This window comes from Lathyrus oleraceus, chromosome 6, assembly GCF_024323335.1.
Source record: "Lathyrus oleraceus cultivar Zhongwan6 chromosome 6, CAAS_Psat_ZW6_1.0, whole genome shotgun sequence".
Classification (NCBI taxonomy): domain Eukaryota; kingdom Viridiplantae; phylum Streptophyta; class Magnoliopsida; order Fabales; family Fabaceae; genus Lathyrus; species Lathyrus oleraceus.
The window spans coordinates 173,245,647-173,267,156 of NC_066584.1; the positions used below are offsets into that span (position 1 = coordinate 173,245,647).

Consider the following 21,510-nt stretch of genomic DNA (forward strand, 5'->3'; position numbering starts at 1 on the left):
TAATATCATGCTCAGACTAACACCAGATGTAAATGGCTTACCACATCACCTAGCCAAAGCCTCCAACCTGCCATCAAACAACAAACTGCAGCATACAATAACATCCCAAGCTACAATGCAGTCCAGTACAACAACCTGCAATTCCAAGCGTGCACAAGCAAACCAGTTTAGAACCAGGAACAAGGTGTGCTGCAGAATTGAGCAACAAAGAGTGCAAGTTTTCTTACCGACTCCAAGGCTTTCTAGAGAGTAAGAATTGAAGCAGCATTTGCATTGGCGAATTCGGCATCCGAGGAAACTGATTTTTCTGGTCTACTCCATTTGGTGAAATTTTACAAGAGTCGAAGATTTGATTCTGACATTGGACTCCCAAAGCCAAATGATTTTCATGATTTTGCCGAGTATTTTGTTCTTGAGGTAATGCATGGAGGCCATTCCACATGCCGTAGCTATGATTAGAGCCGCTGACAAGAAAAGTCCTAGAGAGGCTATCGAATTTGTTTTATAGCTATTAAAGTATAATGACAACACTGGCAACCCTTACTCAGATGTCTTCTGGCTTGCTGCACTGGTCCAATCAATTGGCGAGTTTGAGTTTGGTGCAACTTTGATTCCGCAGTATATGTCGTTTGTTCAAGTTGGTCTGCTGGCAGATTCTCAAGCAGTCAGGTCCTTAGCTTGCAAAACAGTCACTTGCCTTGTGGAGAATCTTGACAATTCTTACACAGTTGCTGCTCATCTTATTAAAGAATTCAACATATATCCACTTTTGCTCGATTGCCTTATCAATGGGGAGATTAATAGCATTACTACTACTTCCTAAGTTCATCAACAAATACTAAGGGCAAAACAGACTGCCATGCTAAACAGACCACAATCTAAATCATCCAACAACCATGTTGGTTGTGTTTTCCCTTGTTTCTTCATTTCCAAGTAACTTAGCTCATTTTCATATTCATGACCATTATACCATGACTTGGATCCCTTGCCTTGACAACCAATCTTTACCTTGCTGAACTGGTCCTGCATTCATCAATAACCAAATACCCTAATCACATGATCAAACATGGTACATACATGATTGATTTGGCAAATCAATGCACATGGATTTTGAACTCACCTTGACACACCTTGTACTAGCATCCTGTCATCATGGTCCTGCAGCTGCCAAATCAAAACTTGAATTCCATAAGGTCATGGCGTGATGGCTGAACTTAGAGCAAATGATTTGGAGCAATTCCATTTGAACAAACTTGCACCTCCAAAGCCATTGAACCTCAACCAAACCAACTGAGTTTTCTAAAAAATTCACTGCAGTAAAAAGTGGAGAGTTACTCAAAGCAGTAAAATTCAAAATCCAAAAATTCCCAAATGGGAATTAAAACAAAAACAGAGAGGAATGCTCAGATGCTCAGATTACCTGTCTCAAATCCATACATCAAAGGGGTCAATCCAGTTTCTGAACATCAAAAGTGCTTTGCAGAGTTACTCTTCTGGATTACCAAAGGCACCTTTGAAACCCTAATTCACAGAAAGATAAAAGGAGAGAAATCAGTAAGAGAGGAGGCGATTTTGAAGAGCACAACAGAGAAAATTGGAGGCGGACAAAGATTCTACCAAGAACCCTAAATCCCCAACTCAGAAAAAGAGACCGATTGAGAGAAGCGCAACGAAGGAGAAAGCAGAAGGAGGGTCACGTACCTGTTCGTTCACTTCCAAGACACCCCAATCTGGTAGAATTCTCGCCCTTTTGTCGTTCCCTATTCAGATGCATAAATGTGTGCTTATCTACTACTTTCCAAACATGATTGTTTTCTATGCAAATTATGTTGTTTTTTCTTCTTCCGTATGGATGATTCGAGTCGGATCTCGTGGACTAGGTTTAGGGATTCCTTGTGTCAGTTGCATTTGTTTTCTTCTTGATGTTTAGGTTTGGTTACTGTTAGTAGGGTTTGGTTTTGTTTTGGGGGGAGTAAGCTGAGAGGGGAGAAGAGAGAGCGAGGGAGCTAGACGAGGACGACGACACTGTTCCATTTCGTTTTTTTTTCTTTTTTCTTTTATTATTTAATTTATTTTGTTTTTAATACAAAAAAAAACTATAAAAATGTGTATTTTGTTTCTTTTATTTTATTTTTAAATCTTTTTATTTTAGTCCAGTTCATTTATTTTTGGCAGTACCTCAATAGCAGATAGTGTTGAATGGCCTAGTGGAGAGAGGGTAGTTGCATATACTCATGTGTGGTACTTTTTGCTTGTTATTTGATTTTATCTTCCTTTAGCATTTTTTATTCTTTTAGTATGTTGATTAATATCTTTTTTATGTTTATTATACTCATGATTTCATTTGTTAATAATGCATAGTTGTTGTATTTTAGTTTAGTCCAAAACCATTTTTTTTAAACTATAAAAATCATACTTTTCTCGATTTAATATCGAGCCCATTTTTACACCCTTGTAAGTCGATTGCTTTTTAAGCATCGCCATCAACCTCACATAGCTTACTCTTGGGCTTTCTTACAATGAGCCGGTTCCTTCGCACTTACACTCATACATTGTTTAATGCTTCATTATTTCATTCTTTGATTATTTGATTCGATTATATACTTTTTTATATCTTACTTGTCTGATTAACTGTGGCCTACTTGTATGGTGTATGAGGCACGTATTATTATTGTTTGTTTGCCATGAACAACCCCCATTCATAACAAATGTACCCCTCTCCCATGAAATGTATAATATTTATTCTTTCATTCTTTATTCATCTGTTAATACAAGAATTAAAATGAACATTCGATAACCATTTCAAAACAAGATCAAAACCTCGATCCAACGTCGAGTAATCATTTTTCAAAACCTAACAGAACCAGCACGTATTCATCCACCCTTTTGTAAGTCGATTGCTTTATGCATCGCCATCAACCTTGTAAGTCGATTGCTTTATGCATCGCCATCAAACCTTTATCACTAACACTTCTCCTTGCTCCACTCGTCAATTCTTGTTCCGATTAGGTAGCACCCATTAGATAGAACCCTTTGTATGATAACATAGGTAGGATTCCCATATCTCTTTGCATGCTAACATTAGGTAGATATTCCCATTTGTAAATCCTAACACTTAAGTACATATTGCATGACAACCCTAGGGCAGAGCTTCCCCCACTTCTAGACCTTTCCGAGCGTCTCCGATCCTGTGGCATGTAGTCCGTTCTATTGCAAAGAGGTAACTGCCTAAGACTCGATTCAGCGAGCTGCGACACCTACTGCTAGGATGTGAACACATTGCCCACTCTCCTTTGACGCAACTGGTGTCCTCCTTTCGTAAGTCCATATTCAGATGGCAATCCCTATGAAGGGGAACTACGTCGCCCTGATTCTCATACCAGATGAGGTACGTAGGCAGGAGATCGTGCGAGATCTCTCCGGGCACACTTTTCTTTCTTTTTGTGTGTGTTTTGGTTCGGATGCCGATGTAAGTCCAGTGATTGGCGTTCGGGCTCCACGTTTGCCTTTTTGTGTGTGTTTTGGTTCGGATGCTGATGTAAGTCCAGTGATTGGCATCAGGCTCCATGTTTGCCTGCTTTTGTGTTTTGTTTTGTTTGGCGTGCGTGTCAGCCAAACTACGGCAACTCTGATTCTCATGTTCAGATGAGATACGTAGGCACGAGATGCGATGTCTTGTCGAGTTTGACTAACAACTAACAACTAATCCTTGTTTTCTTTCGCCCTTGTTGCGATCCTTTCTCTCGCCCTCGTTGCGATCGAGACCTTCCCTTTCTCTTGCCCTAGTTGCAATCGAGACCCTTATTCCCGTAGTTTAGTTTGAACTACATTATGCTCTGATTCTCATTCCCGATGAGATATGTAGGCATAAGACGCGATGTCTTAGCGAGCACAATTACCCTTAACCCATAGGTACCCGAGCTACGAAGACTCTGATTCTCATATTCAGATGAGATACGTATGCAGTGGATGCGACATCCGTGCGAGTCATTTTTCTCTTGACCCTTTTAGTAAATAGTACATTAGATAAACACACACCCTTTAGACAAGAAACAACAAGAGTGGATCCCGTAGAGTACTACGGATGTGTAGGGGTGCTAATACCTTCCCTTCACATAATCGACTCCCGAACCCAAGATTTGGTTGCGAGACCTTGTCTTTTCCTTTCCTCTCTTCAGGTTTACTTCGAGCGTTTCCTTTCCCTCCTTTGGGATAAATAACGCACGGTGGCGACTCTTCTGTCATTTCTTTTCTCGCCGGTTGTTTTTTTCGCATACCGTATTTTTCGGGTTGCGACAGCTGGCGACTCTGCTGGGGAATCGGTTTCCCTAAGCGAGTCCCTCCTAGCTTTTGTAGGTTTCTTGTTTGTTGGGTGTTTATTCTTTTGTACAGTTATTTATTTTCAGCATTTACCTGCTTTACCTTATCGCGTTCATGTACATATGCTTGCTGTATCTGTGGGTTGTTTGTTTGTTGGGTTGGGACTGTTCTATGAGAGATAAGCCCACTACCCAGGCTTGAGTGTACACATAGGTGTTAGAGTGGATAGTCATGAGGCTTGCGTGGTATGTTGCTACGTTAAGTCGTTCATGAGACCCACATTCCAGATGAGGTTTCTGTTGGATATATCTTGTCCTACGGATGTTCCGTAACGACATGATGTTCCTCTAGAAATTGTCGACTCTGGTGACCTTTTTCCGAGAACTCAGTCGAGGCCTCTCCTCCGAGACGTGATTATGTTAGCCCTGGTGGGCGCATTCTCGCTGATCAATCCGAGGACCCCGAGACTGGGAACTTGCTTTAGGATATCCTGTTGAGGGGAGTCAGCAGAGGTCTTTTATCCTGTAATAATGCCAAACCTTCAGTGGTAAACGTATTATTCTCGACTGAAGGGCTGAAGCTGACAAACTTCTGTTCTTAGAACCTACCAGTGAGGGGGAGGGTTTGATCTCTACAGATACGGTTTCTGCCAGTGGTGCTGTGATGGTGACTTTGGTTCAGCCAAATTTATGGGCATTTATTTCTGGGACGCCGGAGTTCTGTCCGTGGTTTATCAATGGGTTCCGTTTATTTCGGACCCCCGGGTTGATTTTGGAAAGTCCTGTTCAGAGGATCTGACTGTCATCCGTTCAGTGGATGTTCCTATGATGATAGTGATGTAATCTCCGTTTCCGTTTATTTCGGAATTCCCCAAGGCGGATTTATGGTGACTTAGTCCCGATGACTGTGACTAGTTCAGAGAATGGGTCTTCAGAGGACTTGGTGGCGCAGTGACTTGCATTCATGCATTTGCATCGCATTCATCTGCATTTAACTCGTGTCTATCTGTACTCAGGGTCCACTTTTTGATTAAGATTCTGGTTGAGAGATATCCAGATGTCAGAATGTTATTGATGAAAAATTATCTGTCTCTGTGAAACCAAAATCAAAGGAATATTCCTGGTACGGATAGACATTGCATGCGTGAGTCATACTAACCCATTTGCTGTTTTGTAGGTGTTAACCGGTGCGCATAGCTCTTCCATTCAGACATACAGTCAGACTCAACAAATCCAAGCTGATGGATCTTCCCAACGCCGACATCCTTGAACTGAAAGAGATGATGAGGGGATTGTTCAGTATCGTGCAAGGGCTTGCCTTGGGACAGAAAGCCATGTCTGAGAGATTGGAAAGGATTGAGAGTTGGATGATCAAGGAGAAAGTTCAGGGAAAGGCTCCATCATCCGATGTAACAAATCCCTCTGGCTCGGTAGCAAAGAAACTCTCTGACAGTGGTCCGCTCAAAAAGGAGGTTGAGTCAAGTGGTGTGCCAGCAAAGAAAGAACGCAGTAAGGATCGTTATCATCCTTATGCTGTTGCTGTAACCACTCTTGTTGGTAACTCACCTGTACCCCCACAACAACCACCACTTCAACAGAAGGCACCGAGAGCTAAGAGCCAGGTGAGGAAGAAGAAGGAGGATCGTCAGTTTGAGGAACCACCTGTGACTTATACCCTTTTGTTCAGGAGATTGAGAGATTTGGGGTTAGTCCGGCCAAGGATTTTGATTCCCATAGCACAACAGAAGAGGCCTGCACACTATGATGAGAATGCCAGGTGCGAGTTCCATTCTGAGGCACCCGGGCACAGTGTTGAGGGTTGTAGGGCTTTCAAGCATGTTGTCCAGGACATGGTAGACTCCAAGATCATCAATTTGGCACGGATCATGGAGGGGGATGTCAACCCTGTACCCAGGAAGGGTCCTATAAAGCTGAAGATGGTGAAAAAGGACAAGAGAGGAATGGGGGTGACTGAGGAAGATCAGCTAAAGGTTCCAATGGCTGTGGTCCCAAAAGCTCTGGTGCAGGATGGAGTTTCCCCTATTATTGATAATTGTTGTGCGGCCGTTGCCACAGAGGGGTGTGTGTTGATGGGAGACACGACCCAGAGGATGAAAGAAGTAGAAATGGACATTGGAAAACTTGAAATACCCAGTCAAGCAATCGAAACCGTCCAGGTGGAGAGCGCTCTTGTTGTCGAGAAAGAGAAGAAGCTGTCCATTTCTTCTTATAAACAAGCTCTGGAGGTGGTGAAGAACCAAGAGGCCCGAGGTTGGGGAAGGATCATTGACATAGTGGTGAAGGCAGACATGTTTGGGATCGGTTATCCAGATCAAGAGTCGTCTAGACCAAACAGAGGACGTCGTCCATCGTACATCTTTGTCAGTGCAGGAATGCTGGATTCTGATCATGCTTGTTCAGTGAGTGAAGAGATTGACTGTGACCGCGAGCTCGAGCTGTGGATAAAATCGTGCGTACTAGGCAACTGGAAGGTCTCCAAAAGCATCACTGCCGCTCATCCGGAAGTGTAGTATTTCTGTTTTAATTCTGTTTGCATGAAAGCCATACGTTTTGCCCAAAACGTACTGGTCCATTGTAAGGGCCATCTCATGTGTTTCATTTTGCAACGTTTTGCATCAGTAATAAATGGATGTTTTTGTGATTAAAAGCGGTGTTCCCTGTTTTTCATTTTTTACAGTTTAAAAAAAATAAAAAAATGGCAATGTTTTTCGTTTTTCTTTTGAACTTGTCTCGTTCCAACCTCAAAAGTGATTACCCTCCTGATCTCATCGATAACAATTTGGTTACACCTTTGTATGACTTCGACAATTCGATCTATCATGCCGAAGGAGAAGGCGAAGAAGATTGTGATTTGTTGGAATTAGCCGGGTCGTTGAAACCAGAAGAGAAGGTGATTCAACCGCATGAGGAGTGCTCAGAATTGTTGCTCCAAGCACCGCCGAGGTCAGAAAGCGAATATTGAGGCCGCTTCAGAGGCAAGTCAAGAACATGATGGTATATGTGCGCCTGGTTGTATCTAGATACACCAAGGTAGGATACCAATGTTGTGGAGGCACGAGTTACCATGGAGAGAAGACTGTCCTCCAGGGAAGCGAAAACCGGTGCTGAAAGATGAGAATGTGTGTGGACTGTCGAGACGTGAGCTGAGCTAATCTGAAAGATGAATTCCCGGTACGTCACAACGAGGTATTGGTTGATTATAATGCTCAGTTTATCTTCATGGATGGCTTCTTGGCCGAGACCAGATTGAAGTGTTGCCAGATGATATGACGTAAACCATGTCCATCACACAAGGGGCACCTTCTGGTTATAAGGTGATGTCGTTCAGTATCGAGAAGGCCGGTGCCAAGTATCAGAAGTCTAGGGTGACTTTGTTTCATGATATGATTCATCGTGAAAGCAAATGCCATGTTGATGACATGATGGCAAAGTCCCAAGCAGAGGAGGGGCATCCGGTGGATCAAGTTGTTTGACAGGTAGAGATAACTCATACTGTTGAGTTCGAATTAGCGCACTTATGGAGTGCTGTCCAGCAAGCTGCCGAGGCATGTTGCGAACGAAAGAGGAATCAAGGTTGATCCTGCAAAAAAAAAAAAAAAAAAAAAAAAAAAAAAAAGAATAGCAGGAACCTCTGATTCTGATACCTTCCGGGGAAGAAACGACTGTTAATCTGGTACTTGACAGCCCTTAAGGGGTCTATGAGGTGCGTATTGAATCGGTATGACTAGTCTTATCGAAAAGAGCACGCAATTTACCTAAGCAAAAAGTTTATCAACTGTGAAACAATACACTCACTGCTCGAGAAAACTTGATGTACTTTGGCATAGGCTGCTCGCCGATTGAGACAGTGTATGCTGGTTCATACCACCTTGTGGATGTCCAAAATGGATCTGATCAAGTATGTGCTTGAGGAGCTAGCATCGAACGGACGGGTTGTGAGAGGGCAAGTGATGTCGACGGAATACGATATTCAGTATACCTCCCAGAAAGCAACCAAGAGGAGGGTATTGTATGGTTATCTCGCCCAACAGCCCACTGATGATTGTCAACCAAGGAAGTCTGAAGTCCCTGATGAGGACATCTCGAGGTACTCGAATCGAAAGATTGAGAGTGACCGATCCCGGAGGAGGGGCCTGACCCCGAATCCGAACGGGTTTTGATGTCTGATGAGGAGAGTTTAAAGAGAGTGAGCTAGTGCTTCCCCGATAACATGTGAACGCACCAATGATAGTGGTTGAGTACGAAGTTGGTATCCTGAGTGTCGTACTTTGGTACGTGCATCTACTGGGGCAACGCCTTCCTCATGCGGTATGGGATGGAAGTGATCTTGCCTGCTGGAGGCTAGATTTCATTGTAAAGAGTTCGGTTGGATGAGAAGTTAGAAAAGGGCGAGTGGATGAGGACTCGGTATAACGCGTTGAGCCTGATTGAGAAAAGAGGCTGACAGTTACTTGTCATGGGGCAGTTGTACCCAGTAAATGAAGCGTGATTGTTGACCGAGAAGTGCGACCTCATGGGTAGCATGGAAGAGATGTGGTGTTGAAAAGGATCCTTCCTCCTCAAGACGATCGTGGGGCAAGTGGATAAACAATTATGAATGTCCGTTCGTGGTCAAAAAGGGTTTTCTCTGACAGAGCCTTGTTGCTGACGACCACGGATGATGAGGATTTTCCATCCCCTGTGAATGCGGACGCAGTTAAAAGATACTTCGTGAAAAGAGACCCGCTGGACAAAAAGAATAAAAGAGTCCAGGCAAAAAAGGGCATCCCGGCGAACCAAAAAAAAAGAGAGAAAAGGTTCGGGCAAAAGTTAGGGATAATAAATGAAAAGAACTGTACACCCGGCAAGTCGAAAACCCCACAAGGGCGACTTGGGCAAAAAAGGGTATCCCGGTGGACTGAAACCCGAAAGGGCGGTCCAGGCAAAAGAGGGAATGAAACGAACAACTGCGTCTAGCATGATCGTTTGTGCTCATGATGACTTGGATAATCTCCAACAGAGACCAATTGGAAGCATCTTGTTCAGAAGACAGAAAGTGCGGAAAGTCTTGAGGACATATGAGGTGTAACTGAGTTGGAACCCGATGAAATCATGGTTTCACATTGCCATTAGGGTAGATTTTTTCACTTTTAGGCGCAATCACCTCTTTTCAGGGATTGCTTCCTGTGTGTTGCTCGGTTTTGTGCTATCTTTTTCAGTCAATAAAATGCGTGTTCAGTCAGATAATTTTGTTTTTGTCTTCATTACCGCTTTGATTGCAAAAACATCCGTTTGTTTTGATAAGAATAGTTGCATTTTGAAACATAGAGGTCCCTTCCGATGCGTGCTTATAAATTGAAATCTGGAAATCTTATTCGGAAGTTTGAGTGACCAAGGTGTTGAAGTGTTGGCACGCCTGGGGCACGCTTTTATCTAACAATCTCTTGTGCAGGTACCGTTAGATATCTTCATTCACTAGCATGTAGTGGTATGAAACCTTTTGACAAAAGAGATCCCTGCAGAGCCCGACCAGGGGCAATGGATAGACGAACGGTGAAAAGCCCGTGACAGAGTTGCGACGACGATCCTGAAAGCTAATCAAGAAGACTCTTCAAAGTCTAAAGACTGGAAAGTTTGTATGAATCCCAGGAATTCGATCTTCGTGGGATGAATCAGAAGAGTCTAGGCGAGTCTGGGTGTTCTCAAAAGAGGAAAGCCGACACTGTGGGTGGACGATGGATGCCGCTGTTCAGCGACTCGACAGGTGTTCCGTGTCCAATAAGCTGTATTTCCCCAGTGGGTGTGAGAGGGTTACCTCCCTAACAGATTTGAGATCAGTGTCTCCTCAGCGAGCCTAAAGGTTACTGCCTTCCCAGTAGGGTTTGTGTTGATGGTTTTCCCTCAGTGAGATCCCCAAGAGGATCGGGTTTGGAGAAAATCATCCCCAGTAGAGATAAGAATGGGTTGCCTCCCCTAGCAGGGTAATCTCCAAGCAGTTCGGGTTCGATGGAGTGCATCCCCAACAAGGTTTGTCTTTCCCCAGCAGGGTGGAAGTTGACGTGGTTATAAGATCCTCAGCACAGTTCCTGGAGGTCCCCGGTGTTGTCTCTGGAGGAGACGTGTGTTTATGCATTCATCATTTAGATAAGCATATCATATTGCATCATTAGTGCATAGCATTTCCATGATCATGGGGCATTGTGTAAAACAAGAAAAAAACTCATGCATCAACATTGCAAACATATCCATTAGCCCTAGGCCGTGGTGACCAGCCGAGATTGGGTTGTTGGAAAGAGTTTAGCATCGCGCCATTGGATCGGCTTCAGAATTGGGTTCATCAGCATGGTTGAGAAGTTGGTGTTTTCCCAACAAGTGACTCCTTAGTTAAGTGGGTATCCCCAGCAGTGTTACTCCCCGAAGTTGGCATCATTTTGCAAGCTTGGTTCAATTCCCCTAGCATATGTGGGCATGTCTGATCTCTCCATATAGAGTCGACCCCTTAAGCAGAAAATGTCCACCATTCCTTCTGCGCTCCCCACCGAGATACATCCTCGTGGATGACGGTTGCTTCCGTTCCCTCCCTAATGGGATGGGTTTTCCCTATTGAGTTCTTTCCTCATTAGGATGAGTCTTGATTCAGTTTGCCTTTTTGGATCGATCCTAAATTGGCTTCTTGTTCGCTGTCTCTTGTACTTCTCTGGGGCATAAATGAATGGTTGCTCACTAACCGGCACTCATTCATCTCATCCTCAGCGGAATTTTTGGCTTCTACCAACGAACCGGTAGTTGTAAGTCCTATCTTTGTGGTTTTCTACCTACTAACTGGTAGTTGTAAAATCCCACTTTCATCCCCTAGCAGAGTTAACCCTTTGTGCTCATCCTGGTCGATGACTGGTTACTTTTCTGTGGTTTTCTGCCTACAAACCGGTAGATGTAATCCCCTCTTTGTGGTATTGATAGTCTTGTCCCCTTTGGATACTTGCCTTGATCAAGTAGTATTGTCCCCAGTGGGTCTTCCCCTTTCTTTTGGGTATTTGCTCCGAGTTAGCAACTTTATCCACTTTTGATTGGTCATCTTTTGCATGCCTAGTCCTGGTACCCTGATGCCTTTCTTTTCGGTCGATTATTCATTTAACAACCTGCAACCCGGTTATGGATAATCTTCCATGCGAGTGTATTATCTACGTTTTGACGGCTATAGATAATATATCTCATGCACTCTTTGGTCAATCTTTCGATTATTATCCCCAGCATAGGTCTTTTGCATGCGTGCCGACTCACGTATCACTGTTTTGTTATCTTCGTCGATGCTGATAGACATGGAGAGTTTTCCGGTATTCAGACCGAGGTGGTATTCAGACCGAGGCGGTAGTCAGACCAATGCGGCATTCCGGCCAGTTTCCGATTTCCAGATCGAAGAAGTTCTCAACAATCAGGACGAAGAACTTATGGTATTCAGACCAGTATTCCGGTATTCAGACCGAGGTGGTATTCAGACCAGTATTCTGGTATTCAGACCGAGGTGGTATTCAGACCAGTTTTCCGGTGTTCAGACCGAGGCGGTGTTCAGACCGAGGCGGTATTCAGACCGAAGTGGCATTCAGGCCAGAGTTCCCGGTATCCAGACTGAAGTGGCGTTCAGGCCAGAGTTCCCGGTATCCAGACCGAAGTGGCATTCAGGCCAGTTTTCCCGGTATCCAGACCGAAGTGGCGTTCAGGCCAGTTCCCGGTATCCAGACCGAAGTGGCATTCAGGCCAGTTTTCCCGGTATCCAGACCGAAGTGGCATTCAAGCCAGTCTTTCCCGATTTTCATATCGAAGAAGTTCCCGGTATCCAGACCGAAGTGGCGTTCAGGCCAATTTTCCCGGTATCCAGACCGAAGTGGCGTTCAGGCCAATTTTCCCAGTATCCAGACCGAAGTGGCATTCAGGCCAGTTTTCCCGGTATCCAGACCGAAGTGGCGTTCTGGCCAGTTCCCGGTATCCAGACCGAAGTGGCATTCAGGCCAGTTTTCCGGGTATCCAGACCGAAGTGGCATTCAAGCCAGTCTTTCCCGATTTTCAGATCGAAGTAGTTCCCGGTATCCAGACCGAAGTGGCATTCAGGCCAGTTCCCGGTATCCAGACCGAAGCGGCATTCAGGCCAGTTTTCCCGGTATCCAGACCGAAGTGACATTCAAGCCAGTCTTTCCCGATTTTCAGATCGAAGAAGTTCCCGGTATCCAGACCGAAGTGGCGTTCAGGCCAATTTTCCCGGTATCCAGACCGAAGTGGCGTTCAGGCCAATTTTCCCGGTATCCAGACCGAAGTGGCATTCAGGCCAGTTTTCCCGGTATCCAGACCGAAGTGGCGTTCAGGCCAGTTCCCGGTATCCAGACCGAAGTGGCATTCAGGCCAGTTTTCCCGGTATCTAGACCGAAGTGGCATTCAAGCCAGTCTTTCCCGATTTTCAGATCGAAGTAGTTCCCGGTATCCAGACCGAAGTGGCATTCAGGCCAGTTCCCGGTATCCAGACCGAAGCGGCATTCAGGCCAATTTTCCCGGTATCCAGACCGAAGTGGCATTCAAGCTAGTCTTTCCCGATTTTCAGATTGAAGTAGTTCCCGGTATCCAGACCGAAGTGGCATTCAGGCCAGTTCCCGGTATCCAGACCGAAGAAGTTCTCAACAATCAGGACGAAGAACTTACGGCATTCAGGCCAGTTTTCCCGGTATCCAGACCGAAGTGACATTCAAGCCAGTCTTTCCCGATTTTCAGATCGAAGTAGTTCCCGGTATCCAGACCGAAGTGGCATTCAGGCCAGTTCCCGGTATCCAGACCGAAGTGGCATTCAGGCCAGTTTTCCCGGTATCCAGACCGAAGTGGCGTTCATGCCAGTTCCCGGTATCCAGACCGAAGTGGCATTCAGGCCAGTTTTCCCGGTATCCAGACCGAAGTGGAATTCAAGCCAGTCTTTCCCGATTTTTAGATTGAAGAAGTTTCCGGTATCCAGATCGAAGTGGCATTTAGGCCAGTTTTTCGATTTCCAGATCGAAGTGGTGTTCAGACCAGATTTTCGGTGATCAGACCAACATTGATACTCTCATACTCCGATGCTTAGTGTTCAGACTAATGTGCGGCGTTCGGGCCATGGGTATTCCTGTGTTACCATTTATTTTGGTATCCAGGTCAACTTTCTGTTTCGGTACTCAGGCCGATTTTCACCGTACCAGACGGATTCTTCTTTTGGGATTGCTTCTTTACCGTTTCTGACAGGCATGGTTAATTATTTCATAGGGATTCAGGATCAAAATCTGGGTCTTCTTGGTATTTAACCATCTCCCACTATGATCATATGAAGAATATCCTGCTTCATATTCTCTAGTTGAAGACGTTTAAATAGGGGCAGCTGTCATACCCCGATTTTGGTCCTGAATTTTTTATGTTTGTTTAGCGTGCTTGGCCTAACCTTACTTTGGTTTTTACATGAGGATTGGTCTTGGTCCAAAGTCATGGTGTTTGTTCATGTGCATTATCAGTCAAGTTATTTTCTTTTCAAGAGTCAAACATTCAAGTTATGATTAAACCAATTGTGAAACCAACTTCAAACCATTTTGTTAATCCATTTCAATTTTATTTCATTACATTTGATTCCATACAAAAAATACACAAAAATTGACACTTTGACCAATTGTTGACTTTGGTCAACAGTTGACTTTTTGGTCAACTTTGACCAAAGTCAACCCAAATTCCTCATACTATTTTACACTATTTTGATCTGCAACGCCGTCACGAATCCAACTCCAATCTCCGATTCTCACCGTTCCGCCGCTTTACAACTCTTCGATGGATCCTCTTCAAGTTTAGAAGAAGCATATGAGGCTCTAAGAGTATTTGAGATACTTGCGCTTGAGAATAAGCCTGATGTGAGCGTAACCGCTTGTCAGAAGGTAGTGGAAAATCTGGGGTCGTCATCCTCTCTGAAGGATCTGTTCTATGCCTTAAAGGTCAATGGCATTTTAAAATGCAAGGTTGATAGGGGTGTTTTCCAGGATATTGCTTCAAGACTTCAAGCTACTGTCAATGATGCAAGTGCTTTGGTTGACACGTACTATACAATAGGAAGTTTGGTTCTTATGAAGGATCAGGCACCTGATGTTGATGTGCTTCTTGCTGATGCTGATGGGACATTCCATTCAATCAAGGCTTTGAGTCAAAGTGATGGAAGATGGCGCTACAGTTCTGATAATCCAGAATCTAGTACCTATGTTGCTGGATTAGCACTTGAAGCACTGGCTGGAGTCATCTCATTAGCATCTTCTGAAACTGATCAGTCTAGGGTAAATACGGTGAAAAGTGATATATTGAAGCTCTTTGACAGCATCCAGAAATATGATGATGGAACATTTTATTTTGATGAGAAGTTTGGCAGTGGTCGCGAGCGTCGGGTTTCTCTTTCCACATCTTCTTCAGTTGTTCGAGGGAGTACATCATTTGCTGCTGTAACTTCTGAAAAAAATAGATCTTCCAGGGGATAAAATATTGGGTTTAGCAAAATATTTTTTAGGCATTGGACTTCCAGGAAGTGCCAAGGACTTCTTCAATCAAATTGAATCATTAGCTCTTCTGGAGAGCAAAAGGGTTCCCGTCCCATTAGTGCTGTCACTTCCTGCAACAGTTTATTCATTGTCTAAGAAAGATCAGCTCAAGGTTACGGTGAATACAGTACTTGGTTCAGCTGCACCGCCTCTTACAGTTAAGCTTGTCCGAGCTTTCCATACCAATGCTAAAGATTCGGCTGTTATCGAGGGCAAGGAACTCCAGTATGATCAAAGTAGTGGACTTCATGTCATGGGCTTCCCAGATAATGTGGACATAGGAACTTATGTGTTTGTTTTTGAGACGGCGCTTCAAGATTCTGGTAGTGAAAATGATCATGCTATTGGAGGCCAAATTCACGTGCCAATATATGTCACTAGCATTGTTAAAGTTAGCAACGCAGAAATTGCAGTTCTTGGCAGTGATCTTGGAAGTGATGAAACCCAGAAAACGCTAGATTTGGCTGGAACTGTTGTTGTTTCACTCTCAGCTAACCATCTTCAAAAGTTGCGTTTTTCTTTTCAGTTGACAACCACCTACCCCTGACCTGCCATCATTCAAGGAACCTGCATCAATCCAACATCTAACCTAACTAATATCATGCTCAGACTAACACCAGATGTAAATGGCTTACCACATCACCTAGCCAAAGCCTCCAACCTGCCATCAAACAACAAACTGCAGCATACAATAACATCCCAAGCTACAATGCAGTCCAGTACAACAACCTGCAATTCCAAGCGTGCACAAGCAAACCAGTTTAGAACCAGGAACAAGGTGTGTTGCAGAATTGAGCAACAAAGAGTGCAAGTTTTCTTACCGACTCCAAGGCTTTTTGGAGAGTAAGAATTGAAGCAGCATTTGCATTGGCGAATTCGGCATCCGAGGAAACTGATTTTTCTGGTCTACTCCATTTGGTGAAATTTTACAAGAGTCGAAGATTTGATTCTGACATTGGACTCCCAAAGCCAAATGATTTTCATGATTTTGCCGAGTATTTTGTTCTTGAGGTAATGCATGGAGGCCATTCCACATGCCGTAGCTATGATTAGAGCCGCTGACAAGAAAAGTCCTAGAGAGGCTATCGAATTTGTTTTACAGCTATTAAAGTATAATGACAACACTGGCAACCCTTACTCAGATGTCTTCTGGCTTGCTGCACTGGTCCAATCAATTGGCGAGTTTGAGTTTGGTGCAACTTTGATTCCGCAGTATATGCCGTTTGTTCAAGTTGGTCTGCAGGCAGATTCTCAAGCAGTCAGGTCCTTAGCTTGCAAAACAGTCACTTGCCTTATGGAGAATCTTGACAATTCTTACACAGTTGCTGCTCATCTTATTAAAGAATTCAACATATATCCACTTTTGCTCGATTGCCTTATCAATGGGGAGATTAATAGCATTACTACTACTTCCTAAGTTCATCAACAAATACTAAGGGCAAAACAGACTGCCATGCTAAACAGACCACAATCTAAATCATCCAACAACCATGTTGGTTGTGTTTTCCCTTGTTTCTTCATTTCCAAGTAACTTAGCTCATTTTCATATTCATGACCATTATACCATGACTTGGATCCCTTGCCTTGACAACCAATCTTTACCTTGCTGAATTGGTCCTGCATTCATCAATAACCAAATACCCTAATCACATGATCAAACATGGTACATACATGATTGATTTGGCAAATCAATGCACATGGATTTTGAACTCACCTTGACACACCTTGTACTAGCATCCTATCATCATGGTCCTGCAGCTGCCAAATCAAAACTTGAATTCCATAAGGTCATGGCGTGATGGCTGAACTTAGAGCAAATGATTTGGAGCAATTCCATTTGAACAAACTTGCACCTCCAAAGCCATTGAACCTCAACCAAACCAACTGAGTTTTCTAAAAAATTCACTGCAGTAAAAAGTGGAGAGTTACTCAAAGCAGTAAAATTCAAAATCCAGAAATTCCCAAATGGGAATTAAAACAAAAACAGAGAGGAATGCTCAGATGCTCAGATTACCTGTCTCAAATCCATACATCAAAGGGGTCAATCCAGTTTCTGAACATCAAAAGTGCTTTGCAGAGTTACTCTTCTGGATTACCAAAGGCACCTTTGAAACCCTAATTCACAGAAAGATAAAAGGAGAGAAATCAGTAAGAGAGGAGGCGATTTTGAAGAGCACAACAGAGAAAATTGGAGGCGGACAAAGATTCTACCAAGAACCCTAAATCCCCAACTCAGAAAAAGAGACCGATTGAGAGAAGCGCAACGAAGGAGAAAGCAGAAGGAGGGTCACGTACCTGTTCGTTCACTTCCAAGACACCCCAATCTGGTAGAATTCTCGCCCTTTTGTCGTTCCCTATTCAGATGCATAAATGTGTGCTTATCTACTACTTTCCAAACCTGATTGTTTTCTATGCAAATTATGTTGTTTTTTCTTCTTCCGTATGGATGATTCGAGTCGGATCTCGTGGACTAGGTTTAGGGATTCCTTGTGTCAGTTGCATTTGTTTTCTTCTTGATGTTTAGATTTGATTACTGTTAGTAGGGTTTGGTTTTGTTTTGGGGGGAGTAAGCTGAGAGGGGAGAAGAGAGAGCGAGGGAGCTAGACGAGGACGACGACACTGTTTCATTTCGTTTTTTTTTCTTTTTTCTTTTATTATTTAATTTATTTTGTTTTTAATACAAAAAAAAACTATAAAAATGTGTATTTTGTTTCTTTTATTTTATTTTTAAATCTTTTTATTTTAGTCCAGTTCATTTATTTTTGGAGTACCTCAATAGCAGATAGTGTTGAATGGCCTAGTGGAGAGAGGGTAGTTGCATAATATTAGGTGGGGAGGGTTCAATACTCATGTGTGGTACTTTTTGCTTGTTATTTGATTTTATCTTCCTTTAGCATTTTTTATTCTTTTAGTATGTTGATTAATATCTTTTTTATGTTTATTATACTCATGATTTCATTTTTTAATAATGCATAGTTGTTGTATTTTAGTTTAGTCCAAAACCATTTTTTTTTAAACTATAAAAATCATACTTTTCTCGATTTAATATCGAGCCCATTTTTACACCCTTGTAAGTCGATTGCTTTTTAAGCATCGCCATCAACCTCACATAGCTTACTCTTGGGCTTTCTTACAATGAGTCGGTTCCTTCGCACTTACACTCATACATTGTTTAATGCTTCATTATTTCATTCTTTGATTATTTGATTCGATTATATACTTGTTTATATCTTACTTGTCTGATTAACTGTGGCCTACTTGTATGGTGTATGAGGCACGTATTATTATTGTTTGTTTGCCATGAACAACCCCCATTCATAACAAATGTACCCCTCTCCCATGAAATGTATAATATTTATTCTTTCATTCTTTATTCATCTGTTAATACAAGAATTAAAATGAACATTCAATAACCATTTCAAAACAAGATCAAAACCTCGATCCAACGTCGAGTAATCATTTTTCAAAACCTAACAGAACCAGCACGTATTCATCCACCCTTTTGTAAGTCGATTGCTTTATGCATCGCCATCAACCTTGTAAGTCGATTGCTTTATGCATCGCCATCAAACCCTTATCCCTAACACTTCTCCTTGCTCCACTCGTCAATTCTTGTTCCGATTAGGTAGCACCCATTAGATAGAACCCTTTGTATGATAACATAGGTAGGATTCCCATATCTCTTTGCATGCTAACATTAGGTAGATATTCCCATTTGTAAATCCTAACACTTAAGTACATATTGCATGACAACCCTAGGGCAGAGCTTCCCCCACTTCTAGACCTTTCCGAGCGTCTCCGATCCTGTGGCATGTAGTCCGTTCTATTGCAAAGAGGTAATTGCCTAAGACTCGATTCAGCGAGCTGCGACACCTACTGCTAGGATGTGAACACATTGCCCACTCTCCTTTGACACAACTGGTGTCCTCCTTTCGTAAGTCCATATTCAGATGGCAATCCCTATGAAGGGGAACTACGTCGCCCTGATTCTCATACCAGATGAGGTACGTAGGCAGGAGATCGTGCGAGATCTCTCCGGGCACACTTTTCTTTCTTTTTGTGTGTGTTTTGGTTCGGATGCCGATGTAAGTCCAGTGATTGGCGTTCGGGCTCCACGTTTGCCTTTTTGTGTGTGTTTTGGTTCGGATGCTGATGTAAGTCCAGTGATTGGCATTCAGGCTCCATGTTTGCCTGCTTTTGTGTTTTGTTTTGTTTGGCGTGCGTGTCAGCCGAACTACGGCAACTCTGATTCTCATGTTCAGATGAGATACGTAGGCACGAGATGCGATGTCTTGTCGAGTTTGACTAACAACTAACAATTAATCCTTGTTTTCTTTCGCCCTTGTTGCGATTCTTTCTCTCGCCCTCGTTGCGATCGAGACCTTCCCTTTCTCTTGCCCTAGTTGCAATCGAGACCCTTACTCCCGTAGTTTAGTTTGAACTACATTATGCTCTGATTCTCATTCCCAATGAGATATGTAGGCATAAGACGCGATGTCTTAGCGAGCACAATTACCCTTAACCCATAGGTACCCGAGCTACGAAGACTCTGATTCTCATATTCAGATGAGATACGTATGCAGTGGATGCGACATCCGTGCGAGTCATTTTTCTCTTGACCCTTTTAGTAAATAGTACATTAGATAAACACACACCCTTTAGACAAGAAACAACAAGAGTGGATCCCGTAGAGTACTACGGATGCGTAGGGGTGCTAATACCTTCCCTTCGCATAATCGACTCCTGAACCCAAGATTTGGTTGCGAGACCTTGTCTTTTCCTTTCCTCTCTTCAGGTTTACTTCGAGCGTTTCCTTTCCCTCCTTTGGGATAAATAACGCACGGTGGCGACTCTTGTGTCATTTCTTTTCTCGCCGGTTGTTTTTTTCGCATACCGTGTTTTTCGGGTTGCGACAACACCGAAAAAGAAAAGGGTGCCTGGAGAGATCTCGCACGATCTCCTGCCTACGTATCTCATCTGGTATGAGAATCAGGTCGACGTAGTTCCCCTTAACAGGGGAGAAACTTTCTCCTAACCAGAGACCGGAGAATAACAAACTAAAAGGGAGACTGACTCGAGCCTAATAGTTGTCATGCAATCCACAATGGCCCTAGGTTGAGGTATCTAATTAGAACCTAACTCGCACAGGAAGCAAGTAAATTCAAACAGTAAACAAACATACCAAAAGCAAACACACAAGCAATCATCACACTCTATATACAAACAAGAGGCTCAGACAAATGGTTGGGCTTTAGTCAAGGGGTCATATCAACCTCGACAAACAAGCCAAAACTGTAGGGGTATGCTGAAGCTCTTAACCGCTAACATTGAGAGTTAGGGTGAAGCTGATGAAAGGAAATGAGGATTAGACCTCATGCTCTTAACCCTGGTCTGGGTGAGCTCAAATCAAAGAAATCGTGGGGATCCAGAAAGAGGGACCCTATTCCACTTGACTGACACTGTACAAGATCTTGGGTTATGTCCAAGAGCATCAGCATGTAGTGCGAGCATAATGGACGACTCAACGAATAACAGGGGATTGATTGCTAATCCCTTCTATCTGTCAATTGCCTCTTCACTTAGGAGGACTTAACAAGTAACATGCCTCATTTAGAGGTCTTTAGCACAAATATAAACAAGCACAAACATTTCCTCTTAAGGAGGACTTCAGCCAAATGCCTGCCAAAAAAGTGACAGGACTTCCAGACTACATGGAGTGAGAAGGCTAAACAACCTCAGTGGTGTATCAACCACACTCCAAAGCAAAGCAAAAGCTAGCTAGCAAGTGGCTAATGTACCTGTACAAAAATCAAACAGTTAATATTGCATTCAGACAAATCACCAGTCAACAACAGTGGAACTATCCAATATCTACACAATGCAAGCACTCAAGTGAGTTCATCACATCAATGGACCTACAACACAACAATAGTTAGTAAACAAAACAACTTGCATCTCAAATAATGAGCAAACCAACCATTAGTGCTAGATACCTGAAACACAAACACAATTGGTGAGTACAAACCACTAGTACAAAGACTAGGGTCAAAGGCAAGTCAAATAGTCAAAACAGAAGTCAAAACTTTACATGAAGCACATTCAATCAAATACGAAAGTGTCATCAAAAGGACCAAGTTCAAATCATAAGACAAAGCCCTCAAATGATCAAGATAAATCAAAGGCAAACAAAGTGATCAAAATTGGACATCAAGACTAGAAAATCCACATTAAAACAGAAATGTATCCAATGATCATGAAATTTTTTATACAAGCTTATCATGTTAAGAATGAACATCATACAAAAAATCAACTCCAGAAGAGATCAAATGGCATATGAATGAAAATGTACAAATGCAACATCAAATATTGTGACACAAATTGTCACACCAAATGTCCATGTGTCTAAAACAGTGGTAGAACAAGATAAAAATGCCAAACCAATTCTCAAAAATCCAGTCACATGTTAGGAACAAGCATGTCAAATTTCAAGCCAATTGGACAAATCATGAGCATATTACAAAACAATGAATCCAACATGTCAATATAACATCATGTGCAAACAAAAAATCATCATTAAAAATCCAGAAAAGAAAAAATCATGCAATTAGTATCAA

General features: G+C 42.9%; 1 pseudogene; it reads left to right on the forward strand.

The window, feature by feature from the left end:
• The first annotated feature begins 115 nt into the window (after positions 1 to 115).
• LOC127094610 (dolichyl-diphosphooligosaccharide--protein glycosyltransferase subunit 2-like) lies at positions 116 to 15,443 on the forward strand (annotated as a pseudogene).
• Positions 15,444 to 21,510: the final 6,067 nt, after the last annotated feature.